The sequence below is a fragment of the Grampus griseus genome (assembly GCF_964374135.1).
Source record: "Grampus griseus genome assembly, chromosome: 5".
In the NCBI taxonomy this organism is placed as follows: Eukaryota; Metazoa; Chordata; class Mammalia; order Artiodactyla; family Delphinidae; genus Grampus; species Grampus griseus.
The window spans coordinates 133,207,058-133,222,452 of NC_138998.1; the positions used below are offsets into that span (position 1 = coordinate 133,207,058).

General features: G+C 47.2%; 1 protein-coding gene across 1 annotated transcript in view; it reads right to left on the reverse strand.

Moving 5' to 3' along the window:
* RCAN1 (regulator of calcineurin 1) overlaps positions 1-15,395 on the reverse strand; it is a gene marked incomplete at its 5' end in the record, with an annotated part of 95,296 nt that overhangs the window by 15,960 nt on the left and 63,941 nt on the right. The gene's annotated exons all lie outside the window — the stretch shown is intronic.

A 15,395-nucleotide genomic window follows, 5' to 3' on the forward strand; every position in this document is an offset into this window, starting at 1 on the left:
TAATTGCTTTACAATGGTGTGTTAGTTTCTGCTTTATAACAAAGTGAATCTGTTCTACAAATACATATGTTCCCATATCTCTTCCCTCTTGCATCTCCCTCCCTCCCACCCTCCCCATCCCAGCCCTTTCCTTATTACCTCAATTTTTCCCTAGTACATGAAGGTTAACCGCCCCCTCTGTCACTTCTTGGAAATGCACTATTTGCAATGCTTAAGATGGAGAAATAGCCACAGGGAAATCAAAACTATACTTAATGACTTGAAGACCAGCAGCCCGGATTAAGGGAGGTAACATTTATTTAAAGTCAGCTGGGGCCAAAACCCCCCTAATAATCCATCCTCAATTGTTCTCTTTATTCCTTTCCAGACCCACTTTGCTTTAATGATTGATTTTCACTTCTGCTTTGAAGCTGTTCTGAAGCCAGGGCACAATCCTGCAGTGACAAAAACGTGGACAAGAACACTGGTGCAGGGGCTTGGCTTCCCTGGTGGCGCAATGGTTAAGAATCCGCCTGCCAATGCAGGGGACACGGGTTTGAGCCCTGATCCGGGAAGATCCCACATGCCGCGGAGCAACTGAGCCCGCGTGCCACAACTACTGAGCCTGCGAGCCACAACTACTGAAGCCCGCGTGCCACAGCTGCTGAAGTCCATGCGCCTAGAGCTTGTGCTCCGCAACAAGAGAAGCCCCTGCAATGAGAGGCCCACTCACACCAACAAAGAGTAGCCCCCGGTCGCCACAACTAGAGAAAGCCCGCATGCGGCCACGAAGACCCAACGCAATCAAAAATAAATAAGTAAAAATAAATAAATTTATTAAAAAAAGAAAAAGAAAATAAAACACAGTAATGCTAAAGAAACAGAATGTTGGGGGAGACTATGGTCTAATAAAACTCAACTTTAAATAAAAAAAAAGAACACTTGTGCAGGGGTGGGCTGGTGACAGGCTGCTCTTGTGTTCCTCAATCACCAGGACCTGGTTATCTTCCATTCCAGCTACAAACAGCTTTCACAACCCCAGACCGATTCATTCCCACCCAGTAAATCCCTTTACATTCAAAGGATGAGTTCGACACTGTTGTGTGAACGCTGACGGAAAAGTCCTGTTCCTATCATTCTATGTTCCATACTCATCTCAGAAGAACTGACACAACTAAAACCCTGGGGGGCACATGTGCTGCCTTGAGGCAGGCCCGGATCCTGTTCTGGTTCTGGTAGGTTCTCCCAGGGAACCTGGCACAGCACTGGGGGCACGCAGACACCCCCTCAATACCAGGTGAGTGACTGGCCAGACCAGAGTCGAAGGTCAAAAAAGAGGAAGGGGAAAAGAATGAGGTCAAACCGAACTCTGTAAATCTTTAGCACCAGGTGTGAAACCCAGTTTTCAATAACTTGGCTACGAAGAGTTTGTATCCACACCCAGTTTTCAATCTCATGATCTCAGCTCAGAAATCGTTTTGCCAAGTTTGGGAGAAGAGAAAAGTATTACGTGTTCTTACCTACTCTTTCCATTACCACCCCCAGGCCCCATTTCCTTGTCTGTTGTTGGGAAGTTACCGACAGTACCACTGCATATGCTGTCTTCTCACACTGACATTGCCTTCATTGAGGATTATTTAAAAGTCTGATAAGTCGGCTGAGGAACTATCTCCTGTCACCTCCATGCGGGTAACACAGTGATTCAAAACATACTTAACAAACAATAAACTCTAAACACAGGACAAACAAGGTATCACCACAACTTGGATATCATGCTTTTCACCATGAAAAGCAAGAACAATCATGCCAACTTTGTTCATTAGGAAAATTGGGGTGTTTATGGCAAGTGACTTAAAATTTGCACACCCATCTTTGCACCAGAGCATCTGAGAAGTGAGAGCTGCCTCCTTTCCATCAAGTCTAGAATGGCCAGGTTAGTTTACTGGTTGTGAACTGGCAGCCCCCCTCCCCCCAAATAAAAATATTAGTTTTCAACATTTAAACATTGGGAGGTTTCACATAGAAATAGAATTTCTGGTTTCTTTGGGATTAAAAAAGAAAAAAAGGCAATAAGGGGCCCAGTGGTCTGTTGGGCAACGGCTGAACCCTTGGCTAAGCCCCTGCTTTTCGAATACCAGGGGCCCTGTCGCTCCCGACCCCAAAAGCATCTGAGCTTTTGGCCGCTAGCTTAATTTAGTAAGTCATCAAAAATAGATTAGTCACCTGCTTTGAGCCAGATACTGAGAGGTAGGGGTACGCACAAAGCAGCTTACCCATCCATATCCCCGGGGCTCAAAATGTTCTGTGTCTCATAATCTACTCCAAATAATACATCGAGAGAGTGTGTCCCTCGCTCCTCACACAGCAATTCTTTATTTTTTTTCTGGCTCAACACATTTCTACGGGTGACTACCTGGGCATTTGCAGGATGTTCTCTCTACTCCTGAAATTATACTCTCATGCAAGTGAATGGTGGGGACGTTATTATAGGGCTGACCTAGATTCTGCTCAAACCACAGTTGGTTTCTTTAGCAATCATTAGGGCGACATGATTGGGCCATACCAGGGAAGCACACAGCACAACTGAGAATCAGAACCTAACGTATTTCTATAAAACTGGCTTACGATGAATGAAGACAGAAGGGTTTTGTTACGACCAATATTCAATGACACGGTTGGAAAGATGATCTAAAAGTACACTGAGATACAGGTATTCTCAGGGTGTGCCTTTTAAGATAGTTTTTCAAAAGATCATTTTGAGAAGACAGCATTTTAAACTGCTCTTGTAAGATTCTAGGATACAGTTTGATCAATATTCTTATGTTGAACTAACTGTCGGAAGACGGAGGCTGACTTCACCCTTGAGTCTGAGCTGCCCTGGCGCTTCCATCCCGAGGGAGGTCGTGGTGGCACTATTGGCCCTGCGGAGGAGAAATTACGTGGCACATACAGTGATCAACTGTCAGGGTCTGCTGAGCCCCACTTCTGCTCTTACAACCCCCCCCACCAACCAAAAACCCAACAGTTATCCTCTGAGACAGAGCTTCTTGTGCAGGAAGTTTATTAGGGGGTTCTTCTGGGATCAACACCCAGGGAAGGAGAGGAAAGTGGAGGGGAGGGAGGGGAGGGGAGAAAAAGAGGCTGGGTAGAGGGAGAGTAGGGCTACCATGTGGTCCCACTGGCAGCCTTGCTGGTTGGTCCTGTGGGGTGTTCTGAAGACAGGATGACCCTCATTGGAGCAGAAGGGCTGGGCCTTGATACCCCACATTGGTCAGCTCTGGGATGGGGGCGGTACCTTGAGAAGGAGGGGACTTAGCGGGGTGGCTCTCAGCTGAAGTCATCCCCAAAGGGGGTAAGTGACAGGGCAGCTGGGGGACAAATCCAGTATTCTTGAAGGGACCTGGGTGTGTCACTGTGTCCCTCAACCAACCAACCAATGAACCAATGAAACAGACCCAAAGTCAACGAACCAAAAAGACCCGAATTCAAAGATCTGCACCCTAAGTTAATCATCTGAAATTTCTGACAAATACGACAGACTTTAAACTGGACACCATGAAAATACGACTGATTCCACTCCAAATCATTAGCCCATCTCCCCAGGTAAGGAACTTCTAAAGGAATATGGTAGTGAACTGTAGTACACTCGATAGTTTAAACTTTCAGTGTAAACCAGGTCAACTAAAACCTTGAATAATGACTCAACCGTTTCCCTCCTAGGAGTTTATTCTAAGGAAATCCTCAGGGCTGTGGGCAAAGATTTAGATGCAAATACCTTCCCTGTTATTTGCATATTCTTTATGCAAATAACACATTAGAACAAGCTAACCATCCTATCAGTGACCAGCTAATAAGTATGCTGAATCAATGACTATAAAGCCACTCACACCTCACGGGAAGGAAGTGAAAACTACTTAACGACATAAAAGGATGTTCACAACTTGCTGTTAAGAAAAGAAATGCAGGTTTCAAAGCAGTGTTTACTGTTGTGACTCCAATCTGGTGAAAAGAAAAAGCATGCACGTTAGTATTAAATAAGATTGCAGCGTTTTCCTTCTTCGCGTCTTTGGACTTACTAGAATTTCTACAACGCACATTTATTACTTTTGCAATAACCAAACGGCTTTTCTCTTTCCCCTCCCCCCACTATATGTTCTATATCAATGGTCAAGGAAACCATGGTTAACAGATACACTAAGTAAGGTGGAACGTTAGTCAGAGAGGAAATCTACTCCTTTCTTTGCATAGCAGTCTGGTGTCATGAATTTTAATTCCTTATGAAACCATTCCCAAACCTGGTATTTTTAACTCATTAATATTTCGGAGTGCCAACTGTTGGAAAAATCCCATGTCTTCCTTAAATACCTGTAAAGACAGGGATTTCGCCAGGAAATATTTATTTTGCTTTTCTTTTGATAAGCTCTCCTGCCAGCCATCTTTATCTGGTGGAACGCCCAACTCATCAGCTGTATGTGCTGAAGCAGTCTCCACGGAGTCGAGGTCAAGCACCGGCCAGCACAGGGTCCTGCGATTCCGTCCGGCTCCACAGTGTGGGTCGCTAGGCTGAGCACTGCCTTAGTGTGAGCAGACCTCACACGGCACATTCTGCAGGCTCCAGAGTGTGCTCATCAGAGAATATCTGATCTTGGGGGGAAAATCTCCCATCTGGGTCTTTCAAATGTTCCCAAGGGTGATGCCTTCTCAGAGCAAAACTATCAAGTTCTTTCCTGTCACTGCCATGTCACCACATCTACTGCTTCCTCATCTGTGTTTTTTTCCTCTGTTCTTCTGTCCCAGAATCACATCCGGGTCTTTTTTTTTTTTCCTCTCCCTGGGACAGTCCTGCCCTCTGCATCTCCCTTCTAACGAGACTGGAACGTACCTAATGAACTTTTCACCGTGACTGCGTTAATGATGACAGCTATTTAATGTATAAGACCTCCCAGAGAATTTGTATTTAATCAGCAACTTCTGGAGATCAAAGTCTCAGCCCCAATGGAAAGCATCACTAAGGGGAAAGTTCCACGCAGCAAGTCAGTTATAGGGAAGAATTCCTTGGACAGGTGGGCTCTTCTGGGGCCGGGTGTTGCCTACCTGGAAAGGAGACACACATTTTTTGAGCATCTACATTGAGCAGATTCTTGTCTGGGCTGTTTGGAGTTAAGAACAGACTTCCATGCCTAAGGAAAATCACTCATTTGTTTCTTGTTCAACCACCATTTAACAAGGATCTACTCCGTGCCTTCTCGAACTCCACCGCTCCGTCAAATTACACCTATTACATATTCTCATAACACTGGGGACCTCTAGTTCTTAGTACTTATCATATTTTAACTGGTTTCCTCCACTAAACTAAGGGCAGACCAAGTCATGGACCCTGGAACACTTAGGACCCCCCATAAATATTTGTTGAACCAAGCATGCAGCTAAGTACCTGACTCTTCACTGCAGACACAGAGAAGAGAAGGGCATGACTCTTCCTTCAAGAACTCACGGTCAAATCAATCGTGAAATTCTTACTAAGCCATTACCAGGTGTCCCGTACTCTACGAGGGGGTTCAAAAGCCTAAGCTACAGCGCCTGACCTTACAGGGGCTTAAGATTGAAGTTTGGGAGATAAGACTGCCACTCCAGTAACGTGGTAACATGCATGACCCCATCTGTGCTGCAGGCAGTAAGAGCTCAGGATACTGGAGGTGGAGGGCGGTGATCAGTGATGATCTCATCTCAATACCCCATTAGTCCAGTTACAGAAAGTCCTGTGGATTAAGGCCTTGAGAATAGGGTTAGATTTTAAATAGGGGGGGAAAGGATATATTCCTGTATTTTCTCATTACTACTTGAATAAAAGGTATTAGAAAAAACATTTTCTTCATCCACTACTGTGCAGAATCAAATAAGGAGCTGCTTTTATGAAAAGGCATATACAGTTTGTTCATTTTGAACAAATTTCTTTGAGTGCCTGCATTTGGTGCGGCACCGGTTCAGTGTTGGTGTTTGTTAATCTCATGTCCTGGATTTCTTGGGAAATCCTACTTTTGTTACTTTGATTTATTCCTAAAATACAAACGATTCGTGCAATACAGGTGGCTATGTTTTTAACATTTTGGTAAAAATATCAAAATAAATGAACATATTAGACAAAAATCTTCTGTTAGTTCACATAGCCAAACTGGGGCTTGGGGAATAATGTATCCATCAGTGTGCGGGCAGAGGAGGACGCAGGGGGCTACTCTAAAGGCAATTCTGGCAGATGGCATTTTCTGAAGACAGCTGCCACAAACCTCCTATCCCACATGCTCTTGTAGAACCTTGCCATCCCCCATCAAGGGGAGGGGTGTGTATCCTCCACCCCTGAATGTGGGAGGGCATGTGTGAGTGTCTCAACAGACACTGTATGGTGGAAATGACACCATATGACTTCCGAGGCTAGGTCATAAAAAGCCGTGCACTTCCGCCTTGTTCTCTTGGAACCTGGTCACCATGTTTGCGGGAAGCCCAGGCAGCCCGTGGAGGGGCCCACGTGGAGAGGAACTGAGGCCCCTGGCCCAAAGCCCTGGCTGAGCTCCCAACCGACCTGCCAGCCATGTGAGTGTGACATCTTGAGAGTAGGTTCCCTGGCGTCCAGTTAAGCAAACCCAGCAGACGCCACATGGAGGAGGGAAGACCCATCTCCACACGAACTGCAGATTTATGACCAAAATAAAGGATTGTTGCCGTTTTAAGCCTTTAAGTTCTGGGTGGTTTCTTTCCCAGCAATAGTAACTGGAACGACATTTCAGAGATGGCAGAAGTGACGAGGCCTCTGTAACTGATTAGACTTGGAAAGCAAGGAAGGAAAGACCAACGTGACTGACTGCTTTCCCACCCAGAGGAGGATCCTTAACAGGCAGAGTGGGAGTTAGAGGAAGGGTAGGTGAGGGGTTGAGGCTGGGACGGTGACTTTGGCTTCTTGCCATTTATATAAAGTGGCCTGCTTTTCACCTGTCCATCGACGAGAGGTACATAGAGTGTAGACTGTGGAGCCAGCCTGTCTGGGTTGGAGCCCTGGCATTGCCGTTTCTTAGCTGTGTGACCTTGGGCAAGGTTCTGAACTCCCACGTGCTTCAGTTTCTGTGTCTGTAAAAGGAGGATCATGATAACAGGACCTACCTCATAGGGTGGTTGTGACATTAATGACCTAATGTCTAAAAAGGGCTTGGCACAGAGGAAGTTCTAGGAAAATGTCTGCCGTTGTGATCCGCAGAAATGTGCGTTGAAGAACGGCCTTACATGGTGAGCTGGGGTGAAGACCAGCCTCTCAGACGTCCACGTCCTAACCCCTGGAACTTCGAACATGGGACCTCACGTGGCAGAGGGGACTTTGCAGGCACAGGGTCCTTAAGGACCCTGAGATGGGAGACGATCCTGGATTGTCTGGGGGCAGGTCCTTATAAGAAGGAGGCAGGAGGGTCATCAGGGGTGGACCCAGACATGATGTTGGAAGCAGAGATCATGGTGATATGGGGCTGTGAAGCAACGCTGTAGCCTCTAGAACCTGGAGAAAGGCAAGGAAACAGGTTCCTGAGTTTAGCCCACTGAGACTGATTTTGGAGTTCTGACCTCCAGCGCTGTAAGCTAATAAACCTGTGTGGTTTCAGGCACTAACTCTGTGGTACTTGGCTACAGCGGCAATAGGAACCTAATCCAGATTTTAACCTTGAGGAAGGTGGCTTTATAGAACACGGAGCAGACAGAATGAAAAGAAGATGGGTTTTGGAATCAATAAAACATCTCTTTATTCCTCGTCTCCTGACTTAGCCTTGGTGGGACATTTTCTCTTTAATCTTAGCTTGCGGAGTAGCCGAAGCCCCGGCTCTGCTATGAGCACTGACTCCAGCCCTTGCGTGCTGGGAATCCATCAGTGGGTACCAGCCAGCAAGACCACAGAGGTTCTACACGGCCAGAATCTGGCCTGATTGGCTTGACATCCCTCCTGATTGGTTGGTGCCCACAAGCTACCAGTTGCTGTGAATTTCAAATATTACTACCTCTAGGCTTAAAACGCTGAGTGTCTTCCTCTGTAAATTAGGCGCAATCGAAGTCAAAGCTGGTGGAATTAGTGTAGGTGAGTAGTTCTCACAATGTGATTTCCCAAGCAGCAGCATCTCATCACCTGGGAATGTGTTAGACGTGCAAAATGTTGCCTCACCTACTGTAGCTGGTAGAATTCTAAAATGGCCCATTCCCCCCTTCCCCGGGGGACACGGCAGGCAGGACCATGGCCATGACGGATTTTACCCGTGATTAGGTTATGTTACACAGCACAGTGTTTTGTTTTAACTTTTTTTTGGGGGGGGGGAGGGGAGGTGCTGCATCGTGCGGGATCTTTGTTCCCCGACCAGGGATCGAACCCATGCCCCCTGCATTGGGAGCAAGGAGTCTTAACCACTGGACCGCCAGGGAAGTCCCACAAAGTCCCTTTGTGAAAGGGAGATTAGCTAGGCTGAGCCCTTCAAAGCTACGAGGCTCCTTCTGAAGGCAGAGATTTGACGTGTGAGAGGAGAGATCCCTTGTCGCTGGCTTGAAGGAGGAGGAGGCCAAGTGGCAAGGATGTGAGTGGCCTCTCGGAGGCAGGGTAGTCGCGGAAGGAAACAGGGATCTGTTCCCAGAAGCAGATTCTTCCCCAGACCTCCGGAAAGGAAGGCAGCCCAGCCTATGGCTCAATTCTAGCCTTGTGTGACCCAGAGCAGAGAAGGCAACCACACCACACCCTGAGTCCCGACTACAGACCTGTCAGCTAATAGCTAATAAGCGGGTGTGGCGTTACGCCACTCAATTTGTGGTATTTCATTATGCAGCTAAGAATTTACTTACAGAATCAGAAGCTCTGTGTTTTAGCAAGCCCTGCAGGTGACGGCGAGGCACACTCAAGTTTGAGCACCTCTGGCGTCCATAAAGGGCCCACACAGCCGGGCCTGGCGCCGTTAGGTAGCGTGAGCAACAGCTGCGGTTGTCCTATCATATATTCTAAGGATCTTTCCGCTCCTTAATTGCATTTGAAAACGTTTTATAAAGCACGAACGCAGAAAATCTTCCAGATGTGCCCTTTTCAGGTGTAAGATCGGACTGATCCCTGGACATTCTGCAAACACCAGACAAGGGGTCCATGCAAACTTCCCTTCTCCCCTTCAACCTAAGAGTCCAGGGCAGCTGGAGCTAATAGCCATAAAGCAGCGGCAGAAGGAAAGTTCGAAGGCAAGTGGGCCAGGGAAGGCAAGACCACATCCCATCTTCTGAGAAGCTGCAAGTAGGGGCAGGTAGACCAGAGTCTCTGAAACTATAAAAGCAGGACCTACCTCCTTGGGTGGTTATGAAGCTGTAAAGCCATGCCCGGGACTCAGCACAGGGCCTGGCACAGGGATGGGGGTCAGGGGAACTGGTCGTGCCTTTGTCCCCTTTATCATCTTCCTCCATTTCATCCTTCTGCATCCTTCTCACTTCTCCCAGCTTTTGTTTTACTCTTTTTTTTTTTTTTGCAGTACGCGGGCCTCTCACTGCTGTGGCCTCTCCTGTTGCGGAGCACAGGCTCCGGATGCGCAGGCTCAGCGGCCATGGCTCACGGGCCCAGCCGCTCCACGGCATGTGGGATCTTCCCAGACCAGGGCACGAAGCTGTGTCCCCTGCATCGGCAGGCGGACTCTCAACCACTGCACCACCAGGGAAGCCTTTTGACTCTTTTTTTGATTAGTGTTAGCATGGTTTATTTTTTCCACCCACTTATTTTTAATCTATATGTACCTTTATATTTAAAGTGGGTTTCTTATGGACAATATATGGTTGGCCTTGTTTTTTGATCCACTGTCACAATCTCTGTCTTTTAATTGGTGCATTTGACTATTGACGTTCAAAGTGCTTACTGATTTAGCTGGATTCGTATCTGACATATTTGTTAGGATTTCTCTCTCCTTTTAAAATCCTTGCCAGTTTCTTACCCTGCATCATTCTTTCCATCTCTCTGGTTGGTTCCTGTGTCATCCCCCTCCCCCCACCCCCTCTACTCCTGTGAGGACTCCTTCACAGTGGGCTCTCCTGAGGGTCCTGGTAGAGGGTAACACGTGGGGATGGCCAAGGACGCTTTTGCGTGAGCTCAGGGAAGCCTGTTTATCTGAAGGCATGGCTGGAAGCTCCACCCGATTCTCTGCAGGATGGTCCACAGACAGGACCTGGAGCACAGAGAGGAGGACGCATCTTGGGAAGGATGCTGGAAAGTGAGCCTCAGAAAACGCACTGCAACGTCCTCTCCTCTGAGACGCTCCCAACTTGGGTGTTAGAAATGGCCTGTCCTTCTCTCCGTCAGCCCTTCTATGGCCTCCATTTGCTGTCAGGAGAAAACCCGGCATCATAACCACAAGTGGCTCTTGCTGCCTCTTGGTGCAGGTCCTGCCCTCGACACAGTCCAGCTCCGGCCACTGTCCTGGTTCATCGATGCTGCCCAGGCTGGTCTTCAGGTCTCAGAACCTTTATCCGGGCTGCCGTCTACCTAGAGCATCTCCCGGGCATCTGCTCTGGGCTGAGTCCTACTTGAATAACAATATAAACATCACTCCTCAGAGAAGCTGCCCCTGGCCCCACAGACACGGGGAAGCCCTCTATTAAGTACTCCTTTTCCTTCCTGGCACATATGACAACGGTAATTGGTCTGGGGTTTAGGGCTGGAAAATGACCTTCCTGCTGCTGGCCACACTGCCACATCTTGCCCGGGTCCCGGCTCAGCAACTCTCTGTTGACTGAGTGACCGAATGAATTAATGACCACGCTCTCTGTCAACTCCAAAATACTGATCTAAAAAGAGGAATTTAGAAAAAAGAAAAGAAAAAGATATCTGGTAGTGCTTTTAAAAAAATATATTTATTTTTGGCTCGTTGGGTCTTCCCGCTGCGCGCGGGCTGTGGATCCCCTCCAATCACAGCGAGCGGGGACCCCTCTTGCGGCAGAGCACAGGTTACAGGTGCGCAGGCCCTGGCGGCTGCGGCACACGGGCTCAGCAGTTGTGGCTCGTGGACTCCAGAGCGCAGGCCCAGCAGTTGTGGCGCATGGGCCCCGCTGCTCCGCGGCACGTGGGATCCTCCCGGACCAGGGCTCGAACCCGTGTCCCCTGCACTGGCAGGCGGACTCCCAACCACTGCGCCACCAGGGAAGTCCCTGGTAGCTTTGAAGACCTGTAAATGAGTGAGTGACGGAAAATCTGATTTGGGGATTCCTTTCCTTAGTCATTCAACAAGCATCTTTCTGAGCATCTTCCCTGTCCAAGGAGCCGAGCTGGTCTCTGAGAGAGAGCAGGTGAAGCAACACCGCCTTGCTCTCGGGAAGCACCCACTTTAGGTCAGAGTAAAAGGTCGGTACTCAGAACTACCCTTTAAGTCTTAGCAAACAGCAGTATGAGTGATGCGTGCGGAAGCAAGGGAGCCCAGGGTACCACTGGGTGCAGGTCGGGAAGCCTTGTAAGGCTGTGCTACACGGACTCCAAGATCCACCCCTGAAGGCCAGTGGGCAGTCCGATAGATGGAGGCATTTGATATGTGGACGAAGCTGCTTTTCCAGCGCTGTCAGCCGTGTGAGAGCCACTGGGACCACCTTTCCGGTGCTCTGTGCCTGCAATTGGGGGTGGGCTTACTGGCCGTCTGGGTCAGCAACCCCGGCGACTTCTCAGTGGGATGTGAGCTAAATCAGGAGGCGAGAGCAAAGCAGACTCACAAGAGCAGCCCCCCTCTAGCCTGGCCTTGTTTCCATGTCATGTCACTTCAAGTTTGCTTCTCGCTCCGGTCGGGAGACTACAGCATCACACAATGGGAAGTGTGGGCTGGTCCGCACGTGCCACTCACCCTTCCAAGACCCGGCCGGAGGACAATCTGAACCCCGACTTGACATTTTCCAACAAAAGTTTGTACCAGTGACGTACAGTGGATCCCCACCGAAAGCTGATCTGAGCCATGACTAAGAAGGTCATTTTGGAAATGAGGAAGCGTATTTTGGGCTCCTTGTGGTTTCTGATGAAAGTTGCTGCAATGTGGGACACGGGTGAAAGAAAATTGAGAAAAGAGATGAGTTCGCTCAGCCTGTCCCTGTGAAGAACGGGGGAGATGAATGAGTGGGAAGATCCTTTATGTCCTAAGAGTCCGTGAGCCTATGGCTTGTCTCAGCGTTTCTCAACGCTCACACTCACGACGTTTTAGACAAAACAGATTTTCCTGTGGGGTCCTGTCCTTTGCATTCTAGACTGTTTCAGTGACTCCCTCCCAGATGCCAGCAGCTCTCTCCCAGTCGCTGCTGCAACCCCAGCGTCACCCACGGATCTGCAAACGTCCCTGGGAGGAGGATTTTAGAACTCTGGGATCTAAAATCAAGCAGGTTTGTTCTAACGTCCTAAGAACAGCCCCAGCGCGCCAAACACATTCACTTAACGTCTTGTTCAACAGGAACGAATGACCTCTTTTAATATAGAGCTCCTCTGAAACGTGTCATTTCAACTGGGTCCAAAGGAGATACTGTCCGAGTCTCAACTGCTCAGCTGAACACACGGAAAAATGTTGGGAGAGTTCAGTGCATCTTGAATAAGAGGAAATCCCTCAGAGATATGACATGCTCTTTGATCATTAGAAGGATGGTAAAAGAAAGTGATTTACAGAAATAAAATGGATAACGAACATTTTGGTGACTCAGAAAATGCCTAGAAATCACATCAGGCCAAAGTTCACTTTTTCCATTAAAACAACCCCAAAACTCTGCCTAATAACAACGTCCCACTCCAAACATTTGCCAGCAGACTGAGAACTTACTACATTTTGGCTCTAAGAGGAAATGACGTAAAAATACTGACTCGATTCCTTGTTCACAGTTTCTTCCTTTCCGTTAGGTTTTGTTTTAAATGTAAAAAACATTTTCTTTGTTTCAAACTAAGCAGGTTTTAACTTAAAATCATTTACTGGGATAATTGAGCATTAAATTATTTGAAAAATCCCAATAATGCTGCTATTATATTGTCAACAGGTGTGTAACTACTATTTATTTTAGAAGCAGATACAAAGAAGGTGCTACACCTATGAACATGAAAGAAAAATCGCCGTAGCTTAAAACTGTCTTTGTAGTTTGAAGGTAAACACAGTGTTCTCAAATACTAAGTTATTGTAACTCTCCAGCTCAGAAAGTAGAAGTCAGGAGGCATTCACCGCACCAGGAACTGAAGAATAGGAGGAAGCGTGTTCAAAATAGCAATGGGTTTTTCCCTGAGATGTATATTTTACAAGAAATGTTCAATTCCATTTTAGATATGGAAACAGTGTGTTTTCCCCACTAAAAGGGGAAACAGGAAGGGTATAAGTAGCTTCTCCCATTACTGTATCCTATCTGGAAAATTTAAAAGGTGGAGAAATGATTAGTCATAAGTGCATGACTTGTTAAAAATGACTTTCTGGATAACAGAGACATACCTGCGTGAATGAACATTTCCCACAACCTCTATATTGGGATCCTTGCTTTGGAAAGGCTTACGTAGTAAGCAAGACAGTGGATCTTGGTGGCGGTGTTTTGTTTGGAACCCGAAGGGTCACGGAAAGATTTCCACCAGGCTGCAGCCATGCCACCCCCAGGACCAAGGGGCAGTGGTGTCAGGGAAGGACTAGGGTCCCCAGCACCCGGGCATCTCAGGACCTGAGCCCAGGCATGGGGACTCTCCCAGCACACCTGAGAGATCGGGGTATTTCCAGTGGAACCAAGAGAAGAGCTTTCATGGGTGATCTATTATCTCCACAGTTCTCTCCTCACCTGCTCCCTACCATGTAGGCAAATACCCCCTAGGAGATAGAAAATTTGGAAACAATGGTCCCAGCAGAAAAAGTAAAAACCTGTCATGAAGGGGCCAGGAGAATGAGAGAAACTAAGTACCTCTCCCACTGCTATGGACTGAATTGGGTCCCCCCAAGTTCATATGTTGAAGCCCAAACTCCCAATGTGATGGTACTAGGAAGTGGGGTCTTCAGGAGGTGATTAGGTTTAGATGAGGTCATGAGGGTAGAGACTGCATGATGGAAACTAGGATCCTCACCAGAAGAGGGAGAAAGACCAGAGTTCACTCTCTCTTTGCCACATGAGGACACAGCAAGAAGACAGCCATCTTCAAACCTCACCAGCAAGGTGAAGAGAGTTCTCACCAGAACCTGTGTCGTGCGTGTACCTGATCCCAGACTTTCCGGAGTCCAGAACTGTGAGAAATACACGTCTATTGTTCAAGCCACCCAGACTATGGAGTTTCGTTATGGCAGCCCGAACTAAGAAGACTCACCATCACTTAGCTTTGGAACAGGACTGTGAACCAAAGTCTATGGATTCTAAGCTCATGTTCTTAAGAACTGCACTTTTATCACTTTGTGAGAAACACTGAATTAAGACATTCAATATGTTTTAATTACAGGGTGCTGTTTGCTTTCAAAGCTATATATGAAATTTGTTTTGCATGGTTAGATACGTGCTGGATGACTCAGATTTCTGAAACATAACAACAGTCGAATCAGTTTTCTTAATAAAATGACATCTCTCTGATTTCTGCAAAATCTCTTTAATGACCTCTTAAACTGGGAAAGCTGAGTTTTCAGATTTAAACTTGGGGAAGTGCAGATTTCAAGAGGGTGAAAGTGATCCTGCTCAGGATTTAAATTCTCTGCAATATTGAAATGTGTGAAATATATGAGCATAGAACTTTTTTAAAAAAAATTGAAGTGTAATTGCTATACAATATTATAAAGTTACAGGTGTATATATAGTGATTCACAATTTTAAAGGTTATACTTCATTTATAGTTATTATAAAATATTGGTTGTATTCCCTGTGTTTTACAATATATCCTTATAGCTTATTTTATACTAATCGTTTGTACCTTTTAACCCCCTACCCCTATCTTGCCCCTCCCCCCTTCCCTCTCCCCACTGGTAACCACTCGTTTGTTCTCTATATCAGCGAGTTGAGCATAGTACTTCGGTACGTGGGCCTCTTACTGTTGTGGCCTCTCCCATTGTGGAGCACAGGCTCCGGACGCGCAGGCTCAGCGGCCATGGCTCACGGGCCCAGCTGCTCCACGGCACGTGGATCCTCCCAGACCGGGACATGAACCCGTGTCCCCTGCATCGGCAGGCAGACTCTCAACCACTGCGCCACCAGGGAAGCCTGAGCATAGAACTTTTAAAATAGCTTTATGGAGATATAATTTAAATATCATTACGGTTTTTTTTTTTAAACTTATTGATTTGTTTTTTTTTAAATTTTTGGCTGTGTTGGGTCTTCGTTGCTGTGCGCGGGCTTTCTCTAGTTGCGGCAAGCGGGGACTACTCTTCATTGAGGCGCACAGGCTTCTCATCGTCGTAGCTTCTCTTGTTGCGGAGCAC